This window comes from Amia ocellicauda, chromosome 8 (genome assembly GCF_036373705.1).
Source record: "Amia ocellicauda isolate fAmiCal2 chromosome 8, fAmiCal2.hap1, whole genome shotgun sequence".
NCBI lineage: Eukaryota > Metazoa > Chordata > Actinopteri > Amiiformes > Amiidae > Amia > Amia ocellicauda.
Window position 1 is genome coordinate 8589804 of NC_089857.1, and position 26951 is coordinate 8616754.

General features: G+C 43.4%; 23 non-coding genes across 23 annotated transcripts; all 23 read right to left on the reverse strand.

Annotated features, from left to right (window-relative positions):
• Nucleotides 1-154: 154 nt before the first annotated feature.
• LOC136757458 (5S ribosomal RNA) lies at nt 155-273 on the reverse strand. The gene has a single exon (XR_010819478.1). It is a non-coding gene; the product is annotated as a 5S ribosomal RNA (ribosomal RNA).
• Nucleotides 274-1328: 1055 nt separating this feature from the next.
• LOC136755902 (5S ribosomal RNA) lies at nt 1329-1447 on the reverse strand. Its single transcript, XR_010818010.1, has one exon. It is a non-coding gene; the product is annotated as a 5S ribosomal RNA (ribosomal RNA).
• Nucleotides 1448-2501: 1054 nt separating this feature from the next.
• Nucleotides 2502-2620, reverse strand: LOC136756954 (5S ribosomal RNA). The gene has a single exon (XR_010819004.1). It is a non-coding gene; the product is annotated as a 5S ribosomal RNA (ribosomal RNA).
• Nucleotides 2621-3686: 1066 nt separating this feature from the next.
• Nucleotides 3687-3805, reverse strand: LOC136756612 (5S ribosomal RNA). Its single transcript, XR_010818685.1, has one exon. It is a non-coding gene; the product is annotated as a 5S ribosomal RNA (ribosomal RNA).
• Nucleotides 3806-4871: 1066 nt separating this feature from the next.
• Nucleotides 4872-4990, reverse strand: LOC136756392 (5S ribosomal RNA). Its single transcript, XR_010818479.1, has one exon. It is a non-coding gene; the product is annotated as a 5S ribosomal RNA (ribosomal RNA).
• Nucleotides 4991-6046: 1056 nt separating this feature from the next.
• On the reverse strand, nt 6047-6165 carry LOC136756706 (5S ribosomal RNA). The gene has a single exon (XR_010818771.1). It is a non-coding gene; the product is annotated as a 5S ribosomal RNA (ribosomal RNA).
• A 1056-nt stretch (nt 6166-7221) lies between these two features.
• LOC136756417 (5S ribosomal RNA) lies at nt 7222-7340 on the reverse strand. The gene has a single exon (XR_010818503.1). It is a non-coding gene; the product is annotated as a 5S ribosomal RNA (ribosomal RNA).
• A 1066-nt stretch (nt 7341-8406) lies between these two features.
• Nucleotides 8407-8525, reverse strand: LOC136757223 (5S ribosomal RNA). Its single transcript, XR_010819261.1, has one exon. It is a non-coding gene; the product is annotated as a 5S ribosomal RNA (ribosomal RNA).
• Nucleotides 8526-9591: 1066 nt separating this feature from the next.
• LOC136757948 (5S ribosomal RNA) lies at nt 9592-9710 on the reverse strand. The gene has a single exon (XR_010819759.1). It is a non-coding gene; the product is annotated as a 5S ribosomal RNA (ribosomal RNA).
• A 1066-nt stretch (nt 9711-10776) lies between these two features.
• On the reverse strand, nt 10777-10895 carry LOC136757459 (5S ribosomal RNA). The gene has a single exon (XR_010819479.1). It is a non-coding gene; the product is annotated as a 5S ribosomal RNA (ribosomal RNA).
• Nucleotides 10896-11950: 1055 nt separating this feature from the next.
• On the reverse strand, nt 11951-12069 carry LOC136756167 (5S ribosomal RNA). The gene has a single exon (XR_010818268.1). It is a non-coding gene; the product is annotated as a 5S ribosomal RNA (ribosomal RNA).
• Nucleotides 12070-13124: 1055 nt separating this feature from the next.
• On the reverse strand, nt 13125-13243 carry LOC136756614 (5S ribosomal RNA). The gene has a single exon (XR_010818687.1). It is a non-coding gene; the product is annotated as a 5S ribosomal RNA (ribosomal RNA).
• A 1066-nt stretch (nt 13244-14309) lies between these two features.
• LOC136756514 (5S ribosomal RNA) lies at nt 14310-14428 on the reverse strand. Its single transcript, XR_010818593.1, has one exon. It is a non-coding gene; the product is annotated as a 5S ribosomal RNA (ribosomal RNA).
• Nucleotides 14429-15483: 1055 nt separating this feature from the next.
• On the reverse strand, nt 15484-15602 carry LOC136757949 (5S ribosomal RNA). The gene has a single exon (XR_010819760.1). It is a non-coding gene; the product is annotated as a 5S ribosomal RNA (ribosomal RNA).
• A 1066-nt stretch (nt 15603-16668) lies between these two features.
• LOC136757068 (5S ribosomal RNA) lies at nt 16669-16787 on the reverse strand. Its single transcript, XR_010819114.1, has one exon. It is a non-coding gene; the product is annotated as a 5S ribosomal RNA (ribosomal RNA).
• A 1055-nt stretch (nt 16788-17842) lies between these two features.
• On the reverse strand, nt 17843-17961 carry LOC136756901 (5S ribosomal RNA). Its single transcript, XR_010818954.1, has one exon. It is a non-coding gene; the product is annotated as a 5S ribosomal RNA (ribosomal RNA).
• Nucleotides 17962-19027: 1066 nt separating this feature from the next.
• Nucleotides 19028-19146, reverse strand: LOC136756966 (5S ribosomal RNA). The gene has a single exon (XR_010819015.1). It is a non-coding gene; the product is annotated as a 5S ribosomal RNA (ribosomal RNA).
• A 1066-nt stretch (nt 19147-20212) lies between these two features.
• LOC136756582 (5S ribosomal RNA) lies at nt 20213-20331 on the reverse strand. The gene has a single exon (XR_010818657.1). It is a non-coding gene; the product is annotated as a 5S ribosomal RNA (ribosomal RNA).
• A 1055-nt stretch (nt 20332-21386) lies between these two features.
• LOC136757240 (5S ribosomal RNA) lies at nt 21387-21505 on the reverse strand. Its single transcript, XR_010819278.1, has one exon. It is a non-coding gene; the product is annotated as a 5S ribosomal RNA (ribosomal RNA).
• A 1055-nt stretch (nt 21506-22560) lies between these two features.
• On the reverse strand, nt 22561-22679 carry LOC136757242 (5S ribosomal RNA). The gene has a single exon (XR_010819279.1). It is a non-coding gene; the product is annotated as a 5S ribosomal RNA (ribosomal RNA).
• A 1055-nt stretch (nt 22680-23734) lies between these two features.
• On the reverse strand, nt 23735-23853 carry LOC136756014 (5S ribosomal RNA). Its single transcript, XR_010818121.1, has one exon. It is a non-coding gene; the product is annotated as a 5S ribosomal RNA (ribosomal RNA).
• A 1054-nt stretch (nt 23854-24907) lies between these two features.
• LOC136757511 (5S ribosomal RNA) lies at nt 24908-25026 on the reverse strand. Its single transcript, XR_010819527.1, has one exon. It is a non-coding gene; the product is annotated as a 5S ribosomal RNA (ribosomal RNA).
• Nucleotides 25027-26092: 1066 nt separating this feature from the next.
• On the reverse strand, nt 26093-26211 carry LOC136756168 (5S ribosomal RNA). The gene has a single exon (XR_010818269.1). It is a non-coding gene; the product is annotated as a 5S ribosomal RNA (ribosomal RNA).
• Nucleotides 26212-26951: the final 740 nt, after the last annotated feature.

The window sequence follows — 26951 nt, forward strand, 5'->3', positions numbered from 1 at the left end:
GTACCCTAGTTACTAGGGACCGTTTACGTTGGAGAACAAGATCTATTGTATGCCTGTGTATTTGGGGAAGTAAAATCTGAAATAATGATGAAATTGTGTGTATCCAAAGTTAAAACTCGTGATTTGTCGCCCTCTGGTGTGTAAAAGGTGCAAAAGCTTACAGCACCTGGTATTCCCAGGCGGTCTCCCATCCAAGTGCTGACCAGGCCCGAGCCTGCTTGGCTTCCGAGATCGGACGAGATCGGGCGTATTCAGGCTAGAATGGCCATAAGCCAGGGAGGCTGTTCCTGACGCTCTACTTAAAGGGAAGGCAATATCCGTTTCTGCCGTTCATACTTACAGTTGAACTGTCTCTCTACTCTAAAGCCCGGGACACACCAGCGCGCCGCAGACTGTCCCTGCTAACACGCCACGTTGTGGCAACGTTGTGCGTTAGCTGGGGTGCCACACCAGACCGGAACTATATTTTACAAAACGAACACATTGTCTTGATAAAACAGCTGTAATTGAGTGCCTGACACGCCAGTCAAGCGCAATCTTGAGAAGGTGTGCATTTCAGTAAGGATTTCAATTGACATGCAGTATGAAACTGAAAGGAGGTTGCATCACTATGATGCATAACATTGCATGTAGTGTATTTTCAAGTGTGTGCATTCATCCTGTTGTCATTTTGTTTTGAAAGCAGATGAATCATTCAACAGGTTGCTGAGACAAATGTAAACCAGTAAAACATATGAAGAGAAACAAACCTTGAATATAAGTTCAGTTGTTTAAACATTTGACAAACTATGGTGAGGCGGTAAGAAAACACACAAATCCAGCAGCTCCTGTATTTCAATACACCAGAACCCAATATTATTGGCGAGTCGGGTAGTCCATCATCACAGTTCGAGGGCAGGCATCATTTCAGTAATTTCATCCCGTTGCATTCACATCCGTGCCTTGAATGAGATTGAATGTGATCTTTGCTCTCAAGTACGTTCCCAAGTTTTACACTTTCGTGTTTTGCATGAATGGGAATGGAACCGTGTGTGTTGAATGAGGCTCCTTGTGAGCACTGAACTTTGTCCGGTGGAGTTCCTTTTTGTGTTGCTGTAATTGTGTCATTTCTTGATGAGAAAGATTAGGCAACATTTAGTCACTTCTAGCCATGATGCTCAATTTATTTACGAATGTACCCTAGTTACTAGGGACCGTTTACGTTGGAGAACAAGATCTATTGTATGCCTGTGTATTTGGGGAAGTAAAATCTGAAATAATGATGAAATTGTGTGTATCCAAAGTTAAAACTCGTGATTTGTCGCCCTCTGGTGTGTAAAAGGTGCAAAAGCTTACAGCACCTGGTATTCCCAGGCGGTCTCCCATCCAAGTACTAACCAGGCCCGAGCCTGCTTGGCTTCCGAGATCGGACGAGATCGGGCGTATTCAGGCTAGTATGGCCGTAAGCCAGGGAGGCTGTCCCTGACGCTCTATTTAAAGGGAAGGCAATATCCGTTTCTGCCATTCATACTTACAGTTGAACTGTCTCTCTACTCTAAAGCCCGGGACACACCAGCGCGCCACAGACAGTCCCTGCTAACACGCCACGTTGTGGCAACGTTGTGCGTTAGCTGGGGTGCCACACCAGACCGGAACTATATTTTACAAAACGAACACATTGTCTTGATAAAACAGCTGTAATTGAGTGCCTGACACGCCAGTCAAGCGCAATCTTGAGAAGGTGTGCATTTCAGTAAGGATTTCAATTGACATGCAGTATGAAACTGAAAGGAGGTTGCATCACTATGATGCATAACATTGCATGTATTGTATTTTCAAGTGTGTGCATTCATCCTGTTGTCATTTTGTTTTGAAAGCAGAAGAATCATTCAACAGGTTGCTGAGACAAATGTAAACCAGTAAAACATATGAAGAGAAACAAACCTTCAATATAAGTTCAGTTGTTTAAACATTTGACAAACTATGGTGAGGGGGTAAGAAATGACACAAATCCAGCAGCTCCTGTATTTCAATACACCAGAAGCCAATATTATTGGCGAGTCGGGTAGTCCATCATCACAGTTCGAGGGCAGGCATCATTTCAGTAATTTCATCCCGTTGCATTCACATCCGTGCCTTGAATGAGATTGAATGTGATCTTTGCTCTCAAGTATGTTCCCAAGTTTTACACTTTCGTGCTTTGCATGAATGGGAATGGAACCGTGTGTGTTGAATGAGGCTCCTTGTGAGCACTGAACTTTGTCCGGTGGAGTTCTTTTTGTGTTGCTGTAATTGTGTCATTTCTCGATGAGAAAGATTAGGCAACATTTAGTCACTTCTAGCCATGATGCTCAATTTATTTACGAATGTACCCTAGTTACTAGGGACCGTTTACGTTGGAGAACAAGATCTATTGTATGCCTGTGTATTTGGGGAAGTAAAATCTGAAATAATGATGAAATTGTGTGTATCCAAAGTTAAAACTCGTGATTTGTCGCCCTCTGGTGTGTAAAAGGTGAAGAAGCTTACAGCACCTGGTATTCCCAGGCGGTCTCCCATCCAAGTACTGACCAGACCCGAGCCTGCTTGGCTTCCGAGATCGGACGAGATCGGGCGTATTCAGGCTAGTATGGCCGTAAGCCAGGGAGGCTGTCCCTGACGCTCTAGTTAAAGGGAAGGCAATATCCGTTTCTGCCGTTCATACTTACAGTTGAACTGTCTCTCTACTCTAAAGCCCGGGACACACCAGCGCGCCGCAGACAGTCCCTGCTAACACGCCACGTTGTGGCAACGTTGTGGCAACGTTGTGCGTTAGCTGGGGTGCCACACCAGACCGGAACTATATTTTACAAAACGAACACATTGTCTTGATAAAACAGCTGTAATTGAGTGCCTGACACGCCAGTCAAGCGCAATCTTGAGAAGGTGTGCATTTCAGTAAGGATTTCAATTGACATGCAGTATGAAACTGAAAGGAGGTTGCATCACTATGATGCATAACATTGCATGTATTGTATTTTCAAGTGTGTGCATTCATCCTGTTGTCATTTTGTTTTGAAAGCAGAAGAATCATTCAACAGGTTGCTGAGACAAATGTAAACCAGTAAAACATATGAAGAGAAACAAACCTTGAATATAAGTTCAGTTGTTTAAACATTTGACAAACTATGGTGAGGGGGTAAGAAAACACACAAATCCAGCAGCTCCTGTATTTCAATACACCAGAACCCAATATTATTGGCGAATCAGGTAGTCCATCATCACAGTTCGAGGGCAGGCATCATTTCAGTAATTTCATCCCGTTGCATTCACATCCGTGCCTTGAATGAGATTGAATGTGATCTTTGCTCTCAAGTATGTTCCCAAGTTTTACACTTTCGTGCTTTGCATGAATGGGAATGGAACCGTGTGTGTTGAATGAGGCTCCTTGTGAGCACTGAACTTTGTCCGGTGGAGTTCCTTTTTGTGTTGCTGTAATTGTGTCATTTCTCGATGAGAAAGATTAGGCAACATTTAGTCACTTCTAGCCATGATGCTCAATTTATTTATGAATGTACCCTAGTTACTAGGGACCGTTTACGTTGGAGAACAAGATCTATTGTATGCCTGTGTATTTGGGGAAGTCAAATCTGAAATAATGATGAAATTGCGTGTATCCAAAGTTAAAACTCGTGATTTGTCGCCCTCTGGTGTGTAAAAGATGCAAAAGCTTACAGCACCTGGTATTCCCAGGCGGTCTCCCATTCAAGTACTGACCAGGCCCGAGCCTGCTTAGCTTCCGAGATCGGACGAGATCGAGCGTATTCAGGCTAGTATGGCCGTAAGCCAGGAAGGCTGTCCCTGACGCTCTACTTAAAGGGAAGGCAATATCCGTTTCTGCCGTTCATACTTACAGTTGAACTGTCTCTCTACTCTAAAGCCCGGGACACACCAGCGCGCCGCAGACAGTCCCTGCTAACACGCCACGTTGTGGCAACATTGTGGCAACGTTGTGCGTTAGCTGGGGTGCCACACCAGACCGGAAGTATATATTACAAAACGAACACATTGTTTTGATAAAACAGCTGTAATTGAGTGCCTGACACGCCAGTCAAGCGCAATCTTGAGAAGGTGTGCATTTCAGTAAGGATTTCAATTGACATGCAGTATGAAACTGAAAGGAGGTTGCATCACTATGATGCATAACATTGCATGTATTGTATTTTCAAGTGTGTGCATTCATCCTGTTGTCATTTTGTTTTGAAAGCAGAAGAATCATTCAACAGGTTGCTGAGACAAATGTAAACCAGTAAAACATATGAAGAAAAATAAACCTTGAATATAAGTTCAGTTGTTTAAACATTTGACAAACTATGGTAAGGGGGTAAGAAAACACACAAATCCAGCAGCTCCTGTATTTCAATACACCAGAACCCAATATTATTGGCGAGTCGGGTAGTCCATCATCACAGTTCGAGGGCAGGCATCATTTCAGTAATTTCATCCCGTTGCATTCACATCCGTGCCTTGAATGAGATTGAATGTGATCTTTGCTCTCAAGTATGTTCCCAAGTTTTACACTTTCGTGCTTTGCATGAATGGGAATGGAACCGTGTGTGTTGAATGAGGCTCCTTGTGAGCACTGAACTTTGTCCGGTGGAGTTCCTTTTTGTGTTGCTGTAATTGTGTCATTTCTCGATGAGAAAGATTAGGCAACATTTAGACACTTCTAGCCATGATGCTCAATTTATTTATGAATGTACCCTAGTTACTAGGGACCTTTTACGTTGGAGAACAAGATCTATTGTATGCCTGTGTATTTGGGGAAGTAAAACCTGAAATAATGATGAAATTGTGTGTATCCAAAGTTAAAACTCGTGATTTGTCGCCCTCTGGTGTGTAAAATATGCAAAAGCTTACAGCACCTGGTATTCCCAGGCGGTCTCCCATCCAAGTACTGACCAGGCCCGAGCCAGCTTAGCTTCCGAGATCGGACGAGATCGGGCGTATTCAGGCTAGTATGGCCGTAAGCCAGGGAGGCTGTCCCTGACGCTCTACTTAAAGGGAAGGCAATATCCGTTTCTGCCGCTCATGCTTGCAGTTGAACTGTCTCTCTACTCTAAAGCCCGGGACACACCAGCGCGCCGCAGACAGTCCCTGCTAATATGCCACGTTGTGGCAACGTTGTGCGTTAGCTGGGGTGCCACACCAGACCGGAACTATATTTTACAAAACGAACACATTTGTCTTGATAAAACAGCTGTAATTGAGTGCCTGACACGCCAGTCAAGCGCAATCTTGAGAAGGTGTGCATTTCAGTAAGGATTTCAATTGACATGCAGTATGAAACTGAAAGGAGGTTGCATCACTATGATGCATAACATTGCATGTATTATATTTTCAAGTGTGTGCATTCATCCTGTTGTCATTTTGTTTTGAAAGCAGAAGAATCATTCAACAGGTTGCTGAGACAAATGTAAACCAGTAAAACATATGAAGAGAAACAAACCTTGAATATAAGTTCAGTTGTTTAAACATTTGACAAACTATGGTGAGGGGGTAAGAAAACACACAAATCCAGCAGCTCCTGTATTTCAATACACCAGAACCCAATATTATTGGCGAGTCGGGTAGTCCATCATCACAGTTCGAGGGCAGGCATCATTTCAGTAATTTCACCCCGTTGCATTCACATCCGTGCCTTGAATGAGATTGAATGTGATCTTTGCTCTCAAGTATGTTCCCAAGTTTTACACTTTCGTGCTTTGCATGAATGGGAATGGAACCGTGTGTGTTGAATGAGGCTCCTTGTGAGCACTGATCTTTGTCCGGTGGAGTTCCTTTTTGTGTTGCTGTAATTGTGTCATTTCTCGATGAGAAAGATTAGGCAACATTTTGTCACTTCTAGCCATGATGCTCAATTTATTTACGAATGTACCCTAGTTACTAGGGACCGTTTACGTTGGAGAACAAGATCTATTGTATGCCTGTGTATTTGGGGAAGTCAAATCTGAAATAATGATGAAATTGCGTGTATCCAAAGTTAAAACTCGTGATTTGTCGCCCTCTGGTGTGTAAAAGATGCAAAAGCTTACAGCACCTGGTATTCCCAGGCGGTCTCCCATCCAAGTACTGACCAGGCCCGAGCCTGCTTAGCTTCTGAGATCGGACGAGATCGGGCGTATTCAGGCTAGTATGGCCGTAAGCCAGGGAGGCTGTCCCTGACGCTCTACTTAAAGGGATGGCAATATCCGTTTCTGCCGTTCATACTTACAGTTGAACTGTCTCTCTACTCTAAAGCCCGGGACACACCAGCGCGCCGCAGACAGTCCCTGCTAATATGCCACGTTGTGGCAACGTTGTGCGTTAGCTGGGGTGCCACACCAGACCGGAACTATATTTTACAAAACGAACACATTTGTCTTGATAAAACAGCTGTAATTGAGTGCCTGACACGCCAGTCAAGCGCAATCTTGAGAAGGTGTGCATTTCAGTAAGGATTTCAATTGACATGCAGTATGAAACTGAAAGGAGGTTGCATCACTATGATGCATAACATTGCATGTTTTGTATTTTCAAGTGTGTGCATTCATCCTGTTGTCATTTTGTTTTGAAAGCAGAAGAATCATTCAACAGGTTGCTGAGACAAATGTAAACCAGTAAAACATATGAAGAGAAACAAACCTTGAATATAAGTTCAGTTGTTTAAACATTTGACAAACTATGGTGAGGGGGTAAGAAAACACACAAATCCAGCAGCTCCTGTATTTCAATACACCAGAACCCAATATTATTGGCGAGTCGGGTAGTCCATCATCACAGTTCGAGGGCAGGCATCATTTCAGTAATTTCATCCCGTTGCATTCACATCCGTGCCTTGAATGAGATTGAATGTGATCTTTGCTCTCAAGTATGTTCCCAAGTTTTACACTTTCGTGCTTTGCATGAATGGGAATGGAACCGTATGTGTTGAATGAGGCTCCTTGTGAGCACTGAACTTTGTCCGGTGGAGTTCCTTTTTGTGTTGCTGTAATTGTGTCATTTCTCGATGAGAAAGATTAGGCAACATTTAGTCACTTCTAGCCATGATGCTCAATTTATTTACGAATGTACCCTAGTTACTAGGGACCGTTTACGTTGGAGAACAAGATCTATTGTATGCCTGTGTATTTGGGGAAGTCAAATCTGAAATAATGATGAAATTGCGTGTATCCAAAGTTAAAACTCGTGATTTGTCGCCCTCTGGTGTGTAAAAGATGCAAAAGCTTACAGCACCTGGTATTCCCAGGCAGTCTCCCATCCAAGTACTGACCAGGCCCGAGCCTGCTTAGCTTCCGAGATCGGACGAGATCGGGCGTATTCAGGCTAGTATGGCCGTAAGCCAGGGAGGCTGTCCCTGACGCTCTACTTAAAGGGAAGGCAATATCCGTTTCTGCCGTTCATACTTACAGTTGAACTGTCTCTCTACTCTAAAGCCCGGGACACACCAGCGCGCCGCAGACAGTCCCTGCTAACACGAAACGTTGTGGCAACATTGTGGCAACGTTGTGCGTTAGCTGGGGTGCCACACCAGACCGGAACTATATATTACAAAACGAACACATTGTCTTGATAAAACAGCTGTAATTGAGTGCCTGACACGCCAGTCAAGCGCAATCTTGAGAAGGTGTGCATTTCAGTAAGGATTTCAATTGACATGCAGTATGAAACTGAAAGGAGGTTGCATCACTATGATGCATAACATTGCATGTATTGTATTTTCAAGTGTGTGCATTCATCCTGTTGTCATTTTGTTTTGAAAGCAGAAGAATCATTCAACAGGTTGCTGAGACAAATGTAAACCAGTAAAACATATGAAGAGAAACAAACCTTGAATATAAGTTCAGTTGTTTAAACATTTGACAAACTATGGTGAGGGGGTAAGAAAACACACAAATCCAGCAGCTCCTGTATTTCAATACACCAGAAGCCAATATTATTGGCGAGTCGGGTAGTCCATCATCACAGTTCGAGGGCAGGCATCATTTCAGTAATTTCATCCCGTTGCATTCACATCCGTGCCTTGAATGAGATTCAATGTGATCTTTGCTCTCAAGTATGTTCCCAAGTTTTACACTTTCGTGCTTTGCATGAATGGGAATGGAACCGTGTGTGTTGAATGAGGCTCCTTGTGAGCACTGAACTTTGTCCGGTGGAGTTCCTTTTTGTGTTGCTGTAATTGTGTCATTTCTCGATGAGAAAGATTAGGCAACATTTAGTCACTTCTAGCCATGATGCTCAATTTATTTACAAATGTACACTAGTTACTAGGGACCGTTTACGTTGGAGAACAAGATCTATTGTATGCCTGTGTATTTGGGGAAGTCAAATCTGAAATAATGATGAAATTGCGTGTATCCAAAGTTAAAACTTGTGATTTGTCGCCCTTTGGTGTGTAAAAGATGCAAAAGCTTACAGCACCTGGTATTCCCAGGCGGTCTCCCATCCAAATACTGACCAGGCCCGAGCCTGCTTAGCTTCCGAGATCGGACGAGATTGGGCGTATTCAGGCTAGTATGGCCGTAAGCCAGGGAGGCTGTCCCTGACGCTCTACTTAAAGGGAAGGCAATATCCGTTTCTGCCGTTCATACTTACAGTTGAACTGTCTCTCTACTCTAAAGCCCGGGACACACCAGCGCGCCGCAGACAGTCCCTGCTAACACGCCACGTTGTGGCAACATTGTGGCAACGTTGTGCGTTAGCTGGGGTGCCACACCAGACCGGAACTATATATTACAAAACGAACACATTGTCTTGATAAAACAGCTGTAATTGAGTGCCTGACACGCCAGTCAAGCGCAATCTTGAGAAGGTGTGCATTTCAGTAAGGATTTCAATTGACATGCAGTATGAAACTGAAAGGAGGTTGCATCACTATGATGCATAACATTGCATGTATTGTATTTTCAAGTGTTTGCATTCATCCTGTTGTCATTTTGTTTTGAAAGCAGAAGAATCATTCAACAGGTTGCTGAGACAAATGTAAACCAGTAAAACATATGAAGAGAAACAAACCTTGAATATAAGTTCAGTTGTTTAAACATTTGACAAACTATGGTGAGGGGGTAAGAAAACACACAAATCCAGCAGCTCCTGTATTTCAATACACCAGAACCCAATATTATTGGCGAGTCGGGTAGTCCATCATCACAGTTCGAGGGCAGGCATCATTTCAGTAATTTCATCCCGTTGCATTCACATCCGTGCCTTGAATGAGATTGAATGTGATCTTTGCTCTCAAGTATGTTCCCAAGTTTTACACTTTCGTGCTTTGCATGAATGGGAATGGAACCGTGTGTGTTGAATGAGGCTCCTTGTGAGCACTGAACTTTGTCCGGTGGAGTTCCTTTTTGTGTTGCTGTAATTGTGTCATTTCTCGATGAGAAAGATTAGGCAACATTTAGTCACTTCTAGCCATGATGCTCAATTTATTTACGAATGTACCCTAGTTACTAGGGACCGTTTACGTTGGAGAACAAGATCTATTGTATGCCTGTGTATTTGGGGAAGTCAAATCTGAAATAATGATGAAATTGCGTGTATCCAAAGTTAAAACTCGTGATTTGTCGCCCTCTGGTGTGTAAAAGATGCAAAAGCTTACAGCACCTGGTATTCCCAGGCGGTCTCCCATCCAAGTACTGACCAGGCCCGAGCCTGCTTAGCTTCCGAGATCGGACGAGATCGGGCGTATTCAGGCTAGTATGGCCGTAAGCCAGGGAGGCTCTCCCTGACGCTCTACTTAAAGGGAAGGCAATATCCGTTTCTGCCGTTCATACTTACAGTTGAACTGTCTCTCTACTCTAAAGCCCGGGACACACCAGCGCGCCGCAGACAGTCCCTGCTAACACGCCACGTTGTGGCAACATTGTGGCAACGTTGTGCGTTAGCTGGGGTGCCACACCAGACCGGAACTATATATTACAAAACGAACACATTGTCTTGATAAAACAGCTGTAATTGAGTGCCTGACACGCGAGTCAAGCGCAATCTTGACAAGGTGTGCATTTCAGTAAGGATTTCAATTGACATGCAGTATGAAACTGAAAGGAGGTTGCATCACTATGATGCATAACATTGCATGTATTGTATTTTCAAGTGTGTGCATTCATCCTGTTGTCATTTTGTTTTGAAAGCAGAAGAATCATTCAACAGGTTGCTGAGACAAATGTAAACCAGTAAAACATATGAAGAGAAACAAACCTTGAATATAAGTTCAGTTGTTTAAACATTTGACAAACTATGGTGAGGGGGTAAGAAAACATACAAATCCAGCAGCTCCTGTATTTCAATACACCAGAACCCAACATGATTGGCGAGTCGGGTAGTCCATCATCACAGTTCGAGGGCAGGCATCATTTCAGTAATTTCATCCCGTTGCATTCACATCCGTGCCTTGAATGAGATTGAATGTGATCTTTGCTCTCAAGTATGTTCCCAAGTTTTACACTTTCTTGCTTTGCATGAATGGGAATGGAACCGTGTGTGTTGAATGAGGCTCCTTGTGAGCACTGAACTTTGTCCGGTGGAGTTCCTTTTTGTGTTGCTGTAATTGTGTCATTTCTTGATGAGAAAGATTAGGCAACATTTAGTCACTTCTAGCCATGATGCTCAATTTAGTTACGAATGTACCCTAGTTACTAGGGACCGTTTACGTTGGAGAACAAGATCTATTGTATGCCTGTGTATTTGGGGAAGTCAAATCTGAAATAATGATGAAATTGTGTGTATCCAAAGTTAAAACTCGTGATTTGTCGCCCTCTGGTGTGTAAAAGGTGCAAAAGCTTACAGCACCTGGTATTCCCAGGCGGTCTCCCATCCAAGTGCTGACCAGGCCCGAGCCTGCTTGGCTTCCGAGATCGGACGAGATCGGGCGTATTCAGGCTAGAATGGCCATAAGCCAGGGAGGCTGTTCCTGACGCTCTACTTAAAGGGAAGGCAATATCCGTTTCTGCCGTTCATACTTACAGTTGAACTGTCTCTCTACTCTAAAGCCCGGGACACACCAGCGCGCCGCAGACTGTCCCTGCTAACACGCCACGTTGTGGCAACGTTGTGCGTTAGCTGGGGTGCCACACCAGACCGGAACTATATTTTACAAAACGAACACATTGTCTTGATAAAACAGCTGTAATTGAGTGCCTGTCACGCCAGTCAAGCGCAATCTTGAGAAAGTGTGCATTTCAGTAAGGATTTCAATTGACATGCAGTATGAAACTGAAAGGAGGTTGCATCACTATGATGCATAACATTGCATGTAGTGTATTTTCAAGTGTGTGCATTCATCCTGTTGTCATTTTGTTTTGAAAGCAGATGAATCATTCAACAGGTTGCTGAGACAAATGTAAACCAGTAAAACATATGAAGAGAAACAAACCTTGAATATAAGTTCAGTTGTTTAAACATTTGACAAACTATGGTGAGGGGGTAAGAAAACACACAAATCCAGCAGCTCCTGTATTTCAATACACCAGAACCCAATATTATTGGCGAGTCGGGTAGTCCATCATCACAGTTCGAGGGCAGGCATCATTTCAGTAATTTCATCCCGTTGCATTCACATCCGTGCCTTGAATGAGATTGAATGTGATCTTTGCTCTCAAGTACGTTCCCAAGTTTTACACTTTCGTGCTTTGCATGAATGGGAATGGAACCGTGTGTGTTGAATGAGGCTCCTTGTGAGCACTGAACTTTGTCCGGTGGAGTTCCTTTTTGTGTTGCTGTAATTGTGTCATTTCTTGATGAGAAAGATTAGGCAACATTTAGTCACTTCTAGCCATGATGCTCAATTTATTTACGAATGTACCCTAGTTACTAGGGACCGTTTACGTTGGAGAACAAGATCTATTGTATGCCTGTGTATTTGGGGAAGTAAAATCTGAAATAATGATGAAATTGTGTGTATCCAAAGTTAAAACTCGTGATTTGTCACCCTCTGGTGTGTAAAAGGTGCAAAAGCTTACAGCACCTGGTATTCCCAGGCGGTCTCCCATCCAAGTACTGACCAGGCCCGAGCCTGCTTGGCTTCCGAGATCGGACGAGATCGGGCGTATTCAGGCTAGTATGGCCGTAAGCCAGGGAGGCTGTCCCTGACGCTCTATTTAAAGGGAAGGCAATATCCGTTTCTGCCATTCATACTTACAGTTGAACTGTCTCTCTACTCTAAAGCCCGGGACACACCAGCGCGCCGCAGACAGTCCCTGCTAACACGCCACGTTGTGGCAACGTTGTGCGTTAGCTGGGGTGCCACACCAGACCGGAACTATATTTTACAAAACGAACACATTGTCTTGATAAAACAGCTGTAATTGAGTGCCTGACACGCCAGTCAAGCGCAATCTTGAGAAGGTGTGCATTTCAGTAAGGATTTCAATTGACATGCAGTATGAAACTGAAAGGAGGTTGCATCACTATGATGCATAACATTGCATGTATTGTATTTTCAAGTGTGTGCATTCATCCTGTTGTCATTTTGTTTTGAAAGCAGAAGAATCATTCAACAGGTTGCTGAGACAAATGTAAACCAGTAAAACATATGAAGAGAAACAAACCTTGAATATAAGTTCAGTTGTTTAAACATTTGACAAACTATGGTGAGGGGGTAAGAAAACACACAAATCCAGCAGCTCCTGTATTTCAATACACCAGAACCCAATATTATTGGCGAATCAGGTAGTCCATCATCACAGTTCGAGGGCAGGCATCATTTCAGTAATTTCATCCCGTTGCATTCACATCCGTGCCTTGAATGAGATTGAATGTGATCTTTGCTCTCAAGTATGTTCCCAAGTTTTACACTTTCGTGCTTTGCATGAATGGGAATGGAACCGTGTGTGTTGAATGAGGCTCCTTGTGAGCACTGAACTTTGTCCGGTGGAGTTCCTTTTTGTGTTGCTGTAATTGTGTCATTTCTCGATGAGAAAGATTAGGCAACATTTAGTCACTTCTAGCCATGATGCTCAATTTATTTATGAATGTACCCTAGTTACTAGGGACCGTTTACGTTGGAGAACAAGATCTATTGTATGCCTGTGTATTTGGGGAAGTCAAATCTGAAATAATGATGAAATTGCGTGTATCCAAAGTTAAAACTCGTGATTTGTCGCCCTCTGGTGTTTAAAAGATGCAAAAGCTTACAGCACCTGGTATTCCCAGGCGGTCTCCCATTCAAGTACTGACCAGGCCCGAGCCTGCTTAGCTTCCGAGATCGGACGAGATCGAGCGTATTCAGGCTAGTATGGCCGTAAGCCAGGGAAGCTGTCCCTGACGCTCTACTTAAAGGGAAGGCAATATCCGTTTCTGCCGTTCATACTTACAGTTGAACTGTCTCTCTACTCTAAAGCCCGGGACACACCAGCGCGCCGCAGACAGTCCCTGCTAACACGCCACGTTGTGGCAACATTGTGGCAACGTTGTGCGTTAGCTGGGGTGCCACACCAGACCGGAAGTATATATTACAAAACGAACACATTGTTTTGATAAAACAGCTGTAATTGAGTGCCTGACACGCCAGTCAAGCGCAATCTTGAGAAGGTGTGCATTTCAGTAAGGATTTCAATTGACATGCAGTATGAAACTGAAAGGAGGTTGCATCACTATGATGCATAACATTGCATGTATTGTATTTTCAAGTGTGTGCATTCATCCTGTTGTCATTTTGTTTTGAAAGCAGAAGAATCATTCAACAGGTTGCTGAGACAAATGTAAACCAGTAAAACATATGAAGAAAAATAAACCTTGAATATAAGTTCAGTTGTTTAAACATTTGACAAACTATGGTGAGGGGGTAAGAAAACACACAAATCCAGCAGCTCCTGTATTTCAATACACCAGAACCCAATATTATTGGCGAGTCGGGTAGTCCATCATCACAGTTCGAGGGCAGGCATCATTTCAGAAATTTCATCCCGTTGCATTCACATCCGTGCCTTGAATGAGATTGAATGTGATCTTTGCTCTCAAGTATGTTCCCAAGTTTTACACTTTCGTGCTTTGCATGAATGGGAATGGAACCGTGTGTGTTGAATGAGGCTCCTTGTGAGCACTGAACTTTGTCCGGTGGAGTTCCTTTTTGTGTTGCTGTAATTGTGTCATTTCTCGATGAGAAAGATTAGGCAACATTTAGTCACTTCTAGCCATGATGCTCAATTTATTTACGAATGTACCCTAGTTACTAGGGACAGTTTACGTTGGAGAACAAGATCTATTGTATGCCTGTGTATTTGGGGAAGTCAAATCTGAAATAATGATGAAATTGTGTGTATCCAAAGTTAAAACTCGTGATTTGTCGCCCTCTGGTGTGTAAAAGATGCAAAAGCTAACAGCACCTGGTATTCCCAGGCGGTCTCCCATCCAAGTACTGACCAGGCCCGAGCCTGCTTAGCTTCCGAGATCTGACGAGATCGGGCGTATTCAGGCTAGTATGGCCGTAAGCCAGGGAGGCTGTCCCTGACGCTCTACTTAAAGGGAAGGCAATATCCGTTTCTGCCGTTCATACTTACAGTTGAACTGTCTCTCTACTCTAAAGTCCGGGACACACCAGCGCGCCGCAGACAGTCCCTGCTAACACGAAACGTTGTGGCAACGTTGTGCGTTAGCTGGGGTGCCAAACCAGACCGGAACTATATTTTACAAAACTAACACATTGTCTTGATAAAACAGCTGTAATTGAGTGCCTGACACGCCAGTCAAGCGCAATCTTGAGAAGGTGTGCATTTCAGTAAGGATTTCAATTGACATGCAGTATGAAACTGAAAGGAGGTTGCATCACTATGATGCATAACATTGCATGTATTGTATTTTCAAGTGTGTGCATTCATCCTGTTGTCATTTTGTTTTGAAAGCAGAAGAATCATTCAACAGGTTGCTGAGACAAATGTAAACCAGTAAAACATATGAAGAGAAACAAACCTTGAATATAAGTTCAGTTGTTTAAACATTTGACAAACTATGGTGAGGGGGTAAGAAAACACACAAATCCAGCAGCTCCTGTATTTCAATACACCAGAACCCAATATTATTGGCGAGTCGGGTAGTCCATCATCACAGTTCGAGGGCAGGCATCATTTCAGTAATTTCATCCCGTTGCATTCACATCCGTGCCTTGAATGAGATTGAATGTGATCTTTGCTCTCAAGTATGTTCCCAAGTTTTACACTTTCGTGCTTTGCATGAATGGGAATGGAACCGTGTGTGTTGAATGAGGCTCCTTGTGAGCACTGAACTTTGTCCGGTGGAGTTCCTTTTTGTGTTGCTGTAATTGTGTCATTTCTCGATGAGAAAGATTAGGCAACATTTAGTCACTTCTAGCCATGATGCTCAATTTATTTACGAATGTACCCTAGTTACTAGGGACCGTTTACATTGGAGAACAAGATCTATTGTATGCCTGTGTATTTGGGGAAGTCAAATCTGAAATAATGATGAAATTGCGTGTATCCAAAGTTAAAACTCGTGATTTGTCGCCCTCTGGTGTGTAAAAGATGCAAAAGCTTACAGCACCTGGTATTCCCAGGCGGTCTCCCATCCAAGTACTGACCAGGCCCGAGCCTGCTTAGCTTCCGAGATCGGACGAGATCGGGCGTATTCAGGCTAGTATGGCCGTAAGCCAGGGAGGCTGTCCCTGACGCTCTACTTAAAGGGAAGGCAATATCCGTTTCTGCCGTTCATACTTACAGTTGAACTGTCTCTCTACTCTAAAGCCCGGGACACACCAGCGCGCCGCAGACAGTCCCTGCTAACATGCCACGTTGTGGCAACATTGTGGCAACGTTGTGCGTTAGCTGGGGTGCCACACCAGACCGGAACTATATATTACAAAACGAACACATTGTCTTGATAAAACAGCTGTAATTGAGTGCCTGACACGCCAGTCAAGCGCAATCTTGAGAAGGTGTGCATTTCAGTAAGGATTTCAATTGACATGCAGTATGAAACTGAAAGGAGGTTGCATCACTATGATGCATAACATTGCATGTATTGTATTTACAAGTGTGTGCATTCATCCTGTTGTCATTTTGTTTTGAAAGCAGAAGAATCATTCAACAGGTTGCTGAGACAAATGTAAACCAGTAAAACATATGAAGAGAAACAAACCTTGAATATATGTTCAGTTGTTTAAACATTTGACAAACTATGGTGAGGGGGTAAGAAAACACACAAATCCAGCAGCTCCTGTATTTCAATACACCAGAACCCAATATTATTGGCGAGTCGGGTAGTCCATCATCACAGTTCGAGGGCAGGCATCATTTCAGTAATTTCATCCCGTTGCATTCACATCCGTGCCTTGAATGAGATTGAATGTGATCTTTGCTCTCAAGTATGTTCCCAAGTTTTACACTTTCGTGCTTTGCATGAATGGGAATGGAACCGTGTGTGTTGAATTAGGCTCCTTGTGAGCACTGAACTTTGTCCGGTGGAGTTCCTTTTTGTGTTGCTGTAATTGTGTCATTTCTCGATGAGAAAGATTAGGCAACATTTAGTCACTTCTAGCCATGATGCTCAATTTATTTACGAATGTACCCTAGTTACTAGGGACCGTTTACATTGGAGAACAAGATCTATTGTATGCCTGTGTATTTGGGGAAGTCAAATCTGAAATAATGATGAAATTGCGTGTATCCAAAGTTAAAACTCGTGATTTGTCGCCCTCTGGTGTGTAAAAGATGCAAAAGCTTACAGCACCTGGTATTCCCAGGCGGTCTCCCATCCAAGTACTGACCAGGCCCGAGCCTGCTTAGCTTCCGAGATCGGACGATATCGGGCGTATTCAGGCTAGTATGGCCGTAAGCCAGGGAGGCTGTCCGTGACGCTCTACTTAAAGGGAAGGCAATATCCGTTTCTGCTGCTCATACTTGCAGTTGAACTGTCTCTCTACTCTAAAGTCCGGGACACACCAGCGCGCCGCAGACAGTCCCTGCTAACACGACACGTTGTGGCAACGTTGTGCGTTAGCTGGGGTGCCACACCAGACCGGAACTATATATTACAAAACGAACACATTCTCTTGATAAAACAGCTGTAATTGAGTGCCTGACACGCCAGTCAAGCGCAATCTTGAGAAGGTGTGCATTTCAGTAAGGATTTCAATTGACATGCAGTATGAAACTGAAAGGAGGTTGCATCACTATGATGCATAACATTGCATGTATTGTATTTTCAAGTGTGTGCATTCATCCTGTTGTCATTTTGTTTTGAAAGCAGAAGAATCATTCAACAGGTTGCTGAGACAAATGTAAACCAGTAAAACATATGAAGAGAAACAAACCTTGAATATAAGTTCAGTTGTTTAAACATTTGACAAACTATGGTGAGGGGGTAAGAAAACACACAAATCCAGCAGCTCCTGTATTTCAATACACCAGAACCCAATATTATTGGCGAGTCGGGTAGTCCATCATCACAGTTCGAGGGCAGGCATCATTTCAGTAATTTCATACCGTTGCGTTCACATCCGTGCCTTGAATGAGATTGAATGTGATCTTTGCTCTCAAGTATGTTCCCAAGTTTTACACTTTCGTGCTTTGCATTAATGGGAATGGAACCGTGTGTGTTGAATGAGGCTCCTTGTGAGCACTGAACTTTGTCCGGTGGAGTTCCTTTTTGTGTTGCTGTAATTGTGTCATTTCTCGATGAGAAAGATTAGGCAACATTTAGTCACTTCTAGCCATGATGCTCAATTTATTTACGAATGTACCCTAGTTACTAGGGACCGTTTACTTTGGAGAACAAGATCTATTGTATGCCTGTGTATTTGGGGAAGTCAAATCTGAAATAATGATGAAATTGCGTGAATCCAAAGTTAAAACTCGTGATTTGTCGCCCTCTGGTGTGTAAAAGATGCAAAAGCTTACAGCACCTGGTATTCCCAGGCGGTCTCCCATCTAAGTACTGACCAGGCCCGAGCCTGCTTAGCTTCCGAGATCGGACGAGATCTGGCGTATTCAGGCTAGTATGGCCGTAAGCCAGGGAGGCTGTCCCTGACGCTCTACTTAAAGGGAAGGCAATATCCGTTTCTGCCGTTCATACTTACAGTTGAACTGTCTCTCTACTCTAAAGCCCGGGACACACCAGCGCGCCGCAGACAGTCCCTGCTAACACGCCACGTTGTGGCAACATTGTGGCAACGTTGTGCGTTAGCTGGGGTGCCACACCAGACCGGAACTATATATTACAAAACGAACACATTGTCTTGATAAAACAGCTGTAATTGAGTGCCTGACACGCCAGTCAAGCGCAATCTTGAGAAGGTGTGCATTTCAGTAAGGATTTCAATTGACATGCAGTATGAAACTGAAAGGAGGTTGCATCACTATGATGCATAACATTGCATGTATTGTATTTTCAAGTGTGTGCATTCATCCTGTTGTCATTTTGTTTTGAAAGCAGAAGAATCATTCAACAGGTTGCTGAGACAAATGTAAACCAGTAAAACATATGAAGAGAAACAAACCTTGAATATAAGTTCAGTTGTTTAAACATTTGACAAACTATGGTGAGGGGGTAAGAAAACACACAAATCCAGCAGCTCCTGTATTTCAATACACCAGAACCCAATATTATTGGCGAGTCGGGTAGTCCATCATCACAGTTCGAGGGCAGGCATCATTTCAGTAATTTCATCTTGTTGCATTCACATCCGTGCCTTGAATGAGATTGAATGTGATCTTTGCTCTCAAGTATGTTCCCAAGTTTTACACTTTCGTGCTTTGCATGAATGGGAATGGAACCGTGTGTGTTGAATGAGGCTCCTTGTGAGCACTGAACTTTGTCCGGTGGAGTTCCTTTTTGTGTTGCTGTAATTGTGTCATTTCTCGATGAGAAAGATTAGGCAACATTTAGTCACTTCTAGCCATGATGCTCAATTTATTTATGAATGTACCCTAGTTACTAGGGACCGTTTACATTGGAGAACAAGATCTATTGTATGCCTGTGTTTTTGGGGAAGTCAAATCTGAAATAATGATGAAATTGCGTGTATCCAAAGTTAAAACTCGTGATATGTCGCCCTCTGGTGTGTAAAAGATGCAAAAGCTTACAGCACCTGGTATTCCCAGGCGGTCTCCCATCCAAGTACTGACCAGGCCCGAGCCTGCTTAGCTTCCGAGATCGGACGAGATCGGGCGTATTCAGGGTAGTATGGCCGTAAGCCAGGAATGCTGTCCCTGACGCTCTACTTAAAGGGAAGGCAATATCCGTTTCTGCTGTTCATACTTACAGTTGAACTGTCTCTCTACTCTAAAGCCCGGGACACACCAGCGCGCCGCAGACAGTCCCTGCTAACACGCCACGTTGTGGCAACATTGTGGCAACGTTGTGCGTTAGCTGGGGTGCCACACCAGACCGGAACTATATATTACAAAACGAACACATTGTCTTGATAAAACAGCTGTAATTGAGTGCCTGACACGCCAGTCAAGCGCAATCTTGAGAAGGTGTGCATTTCAGTAAGGATTTCAATTGACATGCAGTATGAAACTGAAAGGAGGTTGCATCACTATGATGCATAACATTGCATGTATTGTATTTACAAGTGTGTGCATTCATCCTGTTGTCATTTTGTTTTGAAAGCAGAAGAATCATTCAACAGGTTGCTGAGACAAATGTAAACCAGTAAAACATATGAAGAGAAACAAACCTTGAATATAAGTTCAGTTGTTTAAACATTTGACAAACTATGGTGAGGGGGTAAGAAAACACACAAATCCAGCAGCTCCTGTATTTCAATACACCAGAACCCAATATTATTGGCGAGTCGGGTAGTCCATCATCACAGTTCGAGGGCAGGCATCATTTCAGTAATTTCATCCCGTTGCATTCACATCCGTGCCTTGAATGAGATTGAATGTGATCTTTGCTCTCAAGTATGTTCCCAAGTTTTACACTTTCGTGCTTTGCATGAATGGGAATGGAACCGTGTGTGTTGAATGAGGCTCCTTGTGAGCACTGAACTTTGTCCGGTGGAGTTCCTTTTTGTGTTGCTGTAATTGTGTCATTTCTCGATGAGAAAGATTAGGCAACATTTATTCAATTCTAGCCATGATGCTCAATTTATTTACGAATGTACCCTAGTTACTAGGGACCGTTTACGTTGGAGAACAAGATCTATTGTATGCCTGTGTATTTGGGGAAGTCAAATCTGAAATAATGATGAAATTGCGTGTATCAAAAGTTAAAACTCGTGATTTGTCGCCCTCTGGTGTGTAAAAGATGCAAAAGCTTACAGCACCTGGTATTCCCAGGCAGTCTCCCATCCAAGTACTGACCAGGCCCGAGCCTGCTTAGCTTCCGAGATCAGACGAGATCGGGCGTATTCAGGCTAGTATGGCCGTAAGCCAGGGAGGCTGTCCCTGACACTCTACTCAAAGGGAAGGCAATATCCGTTTCTGCCGTTCATACTTACAGTTGAACTGTCTCTCTACTCTAAAGCCCGGGACACACCAGCGCGCCGCAGACAGTCCCTGCTAACATGCCACGTTGTGGCAACGTTGTGCGTTAGCTGGGGTGCCACACCAGACCGGAACTATATTTTACAAAACGAACACATTTGTCTTGATAAAACAGCTGTAATTGAATGCCTGACACGCCAGTCAAGCGCAATCTTGAGAAGGTGTGCATTTCAGTAAGGATTTCAATTGACATGCAGTATGAAACTGAAAGGAGGTTGCATCACTATGATGCATAACATTGCATGTATTGTATTTTCAAGTGTGTGCATTCATCCTGTTGTCATTTTGTTTTGAAAGCAGAAGAATCATTCAACAGGTTGCTGAGACAAATGTAAACCAGTAAAACATATGAAGAGAAACAAACCTTGAATATAAGTTCAGTTGTTTAAACATTTGACAAACTATGGTGAGGGGGTAAGAAAACACACAAATCCAGCAGCTCCTGTATTTCAATACACCAGATCCCAATATTATTGGCGAGTCGGGTAGTCCATCATCACAGTTCGAGGGCAGGCATCATTTCAGTAATTTCATCCCGTTGCATTCACATGCGTGCCTTGAATGAGATTGAATGTTATCTTTACTCTCAAGTACGTACCCAAGTTTTACACTTTCGTGGTTTGCATGAATGGGAATGGAACCGTGTGTGTTGAATGATGCTCCTTGTGAGCACTGAACTTTGTCCGGTGGAGTTCCTTTTTTGTTGCTGTAATTGTGTCATTTCTTGATGAGAAAGATTAGGCAACATTTAGTCACTTCTAGCCATGATGCTCAATTTATTGACGAATGTATCCTAGTTACTAGGGACCGTTTACGTTGGAGAACAAGATCTATTGTATGCCTGTGTATTTGGGGAAGTCAAATCTGAAATAATGATGAAATTGCGTGTATCCAAAGTTAAAACTCGTGATTTGTCGCCCTCTGGTGTGTAAAAGATGCAAAAGCTTACAGCACCTGGTATTCCAAGGCAGTCTCCCATCCAAGTACTGACCAGGCCCGAGCCTGCTTAACTTCCGAGATCGGACAAGATCGGGCGTATTCAGGCTAGTATGGCCGTAAGCCAGGGAGGCTGTCCCTGACGCTCTACTTAAAGGGAAGGCAATATCCGTTTCTGCCGTTCATACTTACAGTTGAACTGTCTCTCTACTCTAATGCCCGGGACACACCAGCGCGCCGCAGACAGTCCCTGCTAACACGAAACGTTGTGGCAACGTTGTGCGTTAGTTGGGGTGCCACACCAGACCGGAACTATATTTTACAAAACGAACACATTGTCTTGATAATACAGCTGTAATTGAGTGCCTGACACGCCAGTCAAGCGCAATCTTGAGAAGGTGTGCATTTCAGTAAGGATTTCAATTGACATGCAGTATGAAACTGAAAGGAGGTTGCATCACTATGATGCATAACATTGCATGTATTGTATTTTCAAGTGTGTGCATTCATCCTGTTGTCATTTTGTTTTGAAAGCAGAAGAATCATTCAACAGGTTGCTGAGACAAATGTAAACCAGTAAAACATATGAAGAGAAACAAACCTTGAATATAAGTTCAGTTGTTTAAACATTTGACAAACTATGGTGAGGGGGTAAGAAAACACACAAATCCAGCAGCTCCTGTATTTCAATACACCAGAACCCAATATTATTGGCGAGTCGGGTAGTCCATCATCACAGTTCGAGGGCAGGCATCATTTCAGTAATTTCATCCCGTTGCATTCACATCCGTGCCTTGAATGAGATTGAATGTGATCTTTGCTCTCAAGTATGTTCCCAAGTTTTACACTTTCGTACTTTGCATGAATGGGAATGGAACCGTGTGTGTTGAATGAGGCTCCTTGTGAGCACTGAACTTTGTCCGGTGGAGTTCCTTTTTGTGTTGCTGTAATTGTGTCATTTCTTGATGAGAAAGATTAGGCAACATTTAGTCAATTCTAGCCATGATGCTCAAATTATTTACGAATGTACCCTAGTTACTAGGGACCGTTTACGTTGGAGAACAAGATCTATTGTATGCCTGTGTATTTGGGGAAGTCAAATCTGAAATAATGATGAAATTGCGTGTATCCAAAGTTAAAACTCGTGATTTGTCGCCCTCTGGTGTGTAAAAGATGCAAAAGCTTACAGCACCTGGTATTCCAAGGCAGTCTCCCATCCAAGTACTGACCAGGCCCGAGCCTGCTTAACTTCCGAGATCGGACAAGATCGGGCGTATTCAGGCTAGTATGGCCGTAAGCCAGGGAGGCTGTCCCTGACGCTCTACTTAAAGGGAAGGCAATATCCGTTTCTGCCGTTCATACTTACAGTTGAACTGTCTCTCTACTCTAATGCCCGGGACACACCAGCGCGCCGCAGACAGTCCCTGCTAACACGAAACGTTGTGGCAACGTTGTGCGTTAGTTGGGGTGCCACACCAGACCGGAACTATATTTTACAAAACGAACACATTGTCTTGATAATACAGCTGTAATTGAGTGCCTGACACGCCAGTCAAGCGCAATCTTGAGAAGGTGTGCATTTCAGTAAGGATTTCAATTGACATGCAGTATGAAACTGAAAGGAGGTTGCATCACTATGATGCATAACATTGCATGTATTGTATTTTCAAGTGTGTGCATTCATCCTGTTGTCATTTTGTTTTGAAAGCAGAAGAATCATTCAACAGGTTGCTGAGACAAATGTAAACCAGTAAAACATATGAAGAGAAACAAACCTTGAATATAAGTTCAGTTGTTTAAACATTTGACAAACTATGGTGAGGGGGTAAGAAAACACACAAATCCAGCAGCTCCTGTTTTTCAATACACCAGAACCCAATATTATTGGCGAGTCGGGTAGTCCATCATCACAGTTCGAGGGCAGGCATCATTTCAGTAATTTCATCCCGTTGCATTCACATCCGTGCCTTGAATGAGATTGAATGTGATCTTTGCTCTCAAGTATGTTCCCAAGTTTTACACTTTCGTACTTTGCATGAATGGGAATGGAACCGTGTGTGTTGAATGAGGCTCCTTGTGAGCACTGAACTTTGTCCGGTGGAGTTCCTTTTTGTGTTGCTGTAATTGTGTCATTTCTTGATGAGAAAGATTAGGCAACATTTAGTCAATTCTAGCCATGATGCTCAAATTATTTACGAATGTACCCTAGTTACTAGGGACCGTTTACGTTGGAGAACAAGATCTATTGTATGCCTGTGTATTTGGGGAAGTCAAATCTGAAATAATGATGAAATTGCGTGTATCCAAAGTTAAAACTCGTGATTTGTCGCCCTCTGGTGTGTAAAAGATGCAAAAGCTTACAGCACCTGGTATTCCCAGGCAGTCTCCCATCCAAGTACTGACCAGGCCCGAGCCTGCTTAACTTCCGAGATCGGACGAGATCGGGCGTATTCAGGCTAGTATGGCCGTAAGCCAGGGAGGCTGTCCCTGACGCTCTACTTAAAGGGAAGGCAATATCCGTTTCTGCCGTTCATACTTACAGTTGAACTGTCTCTCTACTCTAAAGCCCGGGACACACCAGCGCGCCGCAGACAGTCCCTGCTAACACGAAACGTTGTGGCAACGTTGTGCGTTAGCTGGGGTGCCACACCAGACCGGAACTATATTTTACAAAACGAACACATTGTCTTGATAATACAGCTGTAATTGAGTGCCTGACACGCCAGTCAAGCGCAATCTTGAGAAGGTGTGCATTTCAGTAAGGATTTCAATTGACATGCAGTATGAAACTGAAAGGAGGTTGCATCACTATGATGCATAACATTGCATGTATTGTATTTTCAAGTGTGTGCATTCATCCTGTTGTCATTTTGTTTTGAAAGCAGAAGAATCATTCAACAGGTTGCTGAGACAAATGTAAACCAGTAAAACATATGAAGAGAAACAAACCTTGAATATAAGTTCAGTTGTTTAAACATTTGACAAACTATGGTGAGGGGGTAAGAAAACACACAAATCCAGCAGCTCCTGTATTTCAATACACCAGAACCCAATATTATTGGCGAGTCGGGTAGTCCATCATCACAGTTCGAGGGCAGGCATCATTTCAGTAATTTCATCCCGTTGCATTCACATCCGTGCCTTGAATGAGATTGAATGTGATCTTTGCTCTCAAGTATGTTCCCAAGTTTTACACTTTCGTGCTTTGCATGAATTGGAATGGAACCATGTGTGTTGAATGAGGCTCCTTGTGAGCACTGAACTTTGTCCGGTGGAGTTCTTTTTGTGTTGCTGTAATTGTGTCATTTCTTGATGAGAAAGATTAGGCAACATTTAGTCACTTCTAGCCATGATGCTCAATTTATTGACGAATGTACCCTAGTTACTAGGGACCGTTTACGTTGGAGAACAAAATGTATTGTATGCCTGTGTATTTGGGGAAGTCAAATCTGAAATAATGATGAAATTGTGTGTATCCAAAGTTAAAAATCGTGATTTGTCACCCTCTGGTGTGTCAAAGGTGCAAAAGCTTAAAGCACCTGGTATTCCCAGGCGGTCTCCTACTCAAGTACTGACCAGGCCCGAGCCTGCTTGGCTTCCGAGATCGGACGAGATCGGGCGTATTCAGGCTAGTATGGCCGTAAGCAAGTGAGACTTTCCCTGACGCTCTACTTAAAGGGAAGGCAATATCCGTTTCTGCCGTTCATACTTACAGTTGAACTGTCTCTCTACTCTAAAGCCCGGGACACACCAGTGCGCCGCAGACAGTCCCTGCTAACACGCCACGTTGTGGCAACATTGTGGCAACGTTGTGCGTTAGCTGGGGTGCCACACCAGACCGGAACTATATTTTACAAAACGAACACATTGTCTTGATAATACAGCTGTAATTGAGTGCCTGACACGCCAGTCAAGCGCAATCTTGAGAAGGTGTGCATTTCAGTAAGGATTTCAATTGACATGCAGTATGAAACTGAAAGGAGGTTGCATCACTATGATGCATAACATTGCATGTTTTGTATTTTCAAGTGTGTGCATTCATCCTGTTGTCATTTTGTTTTGAAAGCAGAAGAATCATTCAACAGGTTGCTGAGACAAATGTAAACCAGTAAAACATATGAAGAGAAACAAACCTTGAATATAAGTTCAGTTGTTTAAACATTTGACAAACTATGGTGAGGGGGTAAGAAAACACACAAATCCAGCAGCTCCTGTATTTCAATACACCAGAACCCAATATTATTGGCGAGTCGGGTAGTCCATCATCACAGTTCGAGGGCAGGCATCATTTCAGTAATTTCATCCCGTTGCATTCACATCCGTGCCTTGAATGAGATTGAATGTGATCTTTGCTCTCAAGTATGTTCCCAAGTTTTACACTTTCGTGCTTTGCATGAATGGGAATGGAACCGTGTGTGTTGAATGAGGCTCCTTGTGAGCACTGAACTTTGTCCGGTGGAGTTCCTTTTTGTGTTGCTGTAATTGTGTCATTTCTCGATGAGAAAGATTAGGCAACATTTAGTCACTTCTAGCCATGATGCTCAATTTATTTACGAATGTACCCTAGTTACTAGGGACCGTTTACGTTGGAGAACAAGATCTATTGTATGCCTGTGTATTTGGGGAAGTAAAATCTGAAATAATGATGAAATTGTGTGTATCCAAAGTTAAAACTCGTGATTTGTCGCCCTCTGGTGTGTAAAAGGTGCAAAAGCTTACAGCACCTGGTATTCCCAGGCGGTCTCCCATCCAAGTACTGACCAGGCCCGAGCCTGCTTGGCTTCCGAGATCGGACGAGATCGGGCGTATTCAGGCTAGTATGGCCGTAAGCCAGGTAGGCTGTCCCTGACGCTCTACTTAAAGGGATGGCAATATCCGTTTCTGCCGTTCATACTTACAGTTGAACTGTCTCTCTACTCTAAAGCCCGGGACACACCAGTGCGCCGCAGACAGTCCCTGCTAACACGCCACGTTGTGGCAACGTTGTGGCAACGTTGTGCGTTAGCTGGGGTGCCACACCAGACCGGAACTATATTTTACAAAACGAACACATTGTCTTGATAATACAGCTGTAATTGAGTGCCTGACACGCCAGTCAAGCGCAATCTTGAGAAGGTGTGCATTTCAGTAAGGATTTCAATTGACATGCAGTATGAAACTGAAAGGAGGTTGCATCACTATGATGCATAACATTGCATGTATTGTATTTTCAAGTGTGTGCATTCATCCTGTTGTCATTTTGTTTTGAAAGCAGAAGAATCATTCAACAGGTTGCTGAGACAAATGTAAACCAGTAAAACATATGAAGAGAAACAAACCTTCAATATAAGTTCAGTTGTTTAAACATTTGACAAACTATGGTGAGGGGGTAAGAAAACACACAAATCCAGCAGCTCCTGTATTTCAATACACCAGAACCCAATATTATTGGCGAGTCGGGTAGTCCATCATCACAGTTCGAGGGCAGGCATCATTTCAGTAATTTCATCCCGTTGCATTCACATCCGTGCCTTGAATGAGATTGAATGTGATCTTTGCTCTCAAGTATGTTCCCAAGTTTTACACTTTCGT